The 2,220-nt window shown below is 45.2% G+C and overlaps 1 long non-coding RNA gene across 1 annotated transcript; it reads right to left on the bottom strand.

Annotated features, from left to right (window-relative positions):
• Positions 1–967: 967 nt before the first annotated feature.
• Positions 968–1,849, bottom strand: LOC138844892 (uncharacterized). Its single transcript, XR_011381313.1, has 2 exons — positions 1,479–1,849; positions 968–1,330 (listed from the first exon to the last, which is right to left on the bottom strand). It is a non-coding gene; the product is annotated as an uncharacterized lncRNA (long non-coding RNA).
• Positions 1,850–2,220: the final 371 nt, after the last annotated feature.

Below are 2,220 nucleotides of genomic sequence, written 5' to 3'. Positions count from 1 at the left end.
TGTGTGTGTGTGTGCACTTATGAAGGTAGTTCACAAAGTTCATGGAGAATAATTACAGGGTAACCTTACTTTGCTTAAAAGTTTTTTAAAATCCATATGAAACAGGGGTCTTCAAACATTCCAAGGAAATATATAGTGGAAAACCTGTGCATAAATCTAAAATTTCTTTTGCACCCAAATAAACTTACCTTTGAATTTTAGTTTTCAAGAACTTTTTTGAAGTACTCTTGTAGAGTAAAAACCATTGGCTTGAACACCTCAAATGGCTGAATTGTAAGGTTTGTGACTTATATGTTAATAAAGGCATTAAAAAATAAAATCTTTGGTTACAAATATAAGGTAGTGAACACAATAATATTCAAATGCTTATACTTTTTTCAGTTCAAATATTTTTCCCTAAAAATAAGTTCTTAGGGGCTGGCGCTGTGTTGTAGTAGGCTAAGTCTCCGCCTGCGGTGTTGTCATCCCATATGGGTACTGGTTCCTGTCCCGGTTACTCCTCTTCCATTCCAGCTCTCTGCTGCAGGCTTGGGGAAGCAGTGGAAGACAGCTCAAGTCCTTGGGCCCTTGCACCCGTGTGGGAGACCTGGAAGAAGCTCCTGGCCCCTCCTGGCATCAGCTTATCTCAGCTCTGGCCATTGTGGCCATTTGGGGAGTGAACCAGTGGACAGTAGACCTTTCTCTCTGTTTCTCCCTCTCTGTCCGTGGCTCTACCTCTCAAATAAGTAAATAAAGAAAAATAAAAATAAATGAATTCTTATGCACAGAACATTGCTCTGTGAGGACACAGTACCAGTAGCATTTTGGGAGAGAGTCTTTTTCTCTCTATTCCCTCCCTCCTTTAAAATATATTCTTTTGAGTTGCATCTACTATTTGCTATTTTGTCGATCTGAATTAATTGGGAAGCAGAATTACTTGACGAGGTTATTATAAAACTACCATTGAGCATTGAAGAGGACCCACCCAAGATGTTTAAACTCTTTAATGCAAGGGTTGATGGATTAAGGGAGGGGTCATGATCTAATGATGGCGGCTGGGAGTGGGTCTGTGGTCTTAGGTCACCACTGGCGGCGTGCCCTCTGGGGTGGCTCTCAGGACAAACTGATCAGTGGAGTTCAGGTCCCGCCGTGTTCTGTGGGCTCCCTGGCCCGCCATGTGTTTGCTCCTGCACCCCCACCGCGACGGTGCTCCCCCAGACACAGGGCTGCAGGGTCTCCCCTCCACGCCGTCCCGGGATGCTCCTCGCACTGTAGTGACAGGACGGAAATCGGACAACATGATGACTCGAGCAATCCCGTGTCATAGAACGTCAATCGGTGGAAATGCTGCCTATGAAACCGGAGAGACAGGAGGGAAATGAAGGCTGATCTGAAGTGACTCTATTTTTAGAGCGAAATCGCAAGCCCCCACCCCCCGACCCAGCGTAATCACTGTGAACACGAGAAACAATTCCCGGGATGCTCACGCGTGAACTTACCGACTGTGCTGGCTTGTGATCTATGTGAAGCTGAAATTGAGGTTCATCACTTTCCCGTAGCATCACTCAAAAGCACTCCTTCTAACACAAATGTATTTAAATAAAGGTAAACGAACAAACTCTGAGCAGACAGAAGGCCCCAAGCAAAGACGACGCAAAGTATGGTTAAGTTATTAAAACATCGGCCGGCATGTGCAGGGGGCTGGGGGCCGGGAGGTTTCTGCAGAAGTCGTTAGCATCCCGTGAGGGCTCAGCTATCGGGGGCTGCGCGCCCCAGACAGCTCGGCCTCTGCTCTCTGCCCCGCGAGGCTTTCCAGGGCTTGCTGAGTGATGTCAACGCCGAGTTTTCCCAAACTTCCTGGAAATTGGACAAGCAATTCACCAGAGACACAAAAAATTATCTGGGCCTTGGCCAACAACATTCTTCCGTGAAAACTGACTCTCGGTGTGCTTTTTATTTTTCTTAATTGGGTTTCTGCAATGTTAAAGATTTACAGTCCAGGAGACGAGTGAAATATAAATTTAGAGTACCAGTGGCAACTATGGAAACGGTCATCTTTTTAACCCCATGGTGGACACGATTTTTTTTTTTTTTTTTGGTCTTAGATAGAAATAGGTTGGTTTTAACGAGCCTCGGTCTATAATATATTCCCAAACTAACTCTTACTGGGGCTTGGAAAACAAATGTTTTGATCCAACAGGTTCAGGAGCGGAGTGTCATCTATGTGATTTTGCCTAAAGG

Source organism: Oryctolagus cuniculus, chromosome 13, assembly GCF_964237555.1.
Source record: "Oryctolagus cuniculus chromosome 13, mOryCun1.1, whole genome shotgun sequence".
NCBI lineage: Eukaryota > Metazoa > Chordata > Mammalia > Lagomorpha > Leporidae > Oryctolagus > Oryctolagus cuniculus.
The sequence above is the reverse complement of the archived record's forward strand: the minus strand, read 5'-3'. Positions and strand labels throughout refer to the sequence as shown.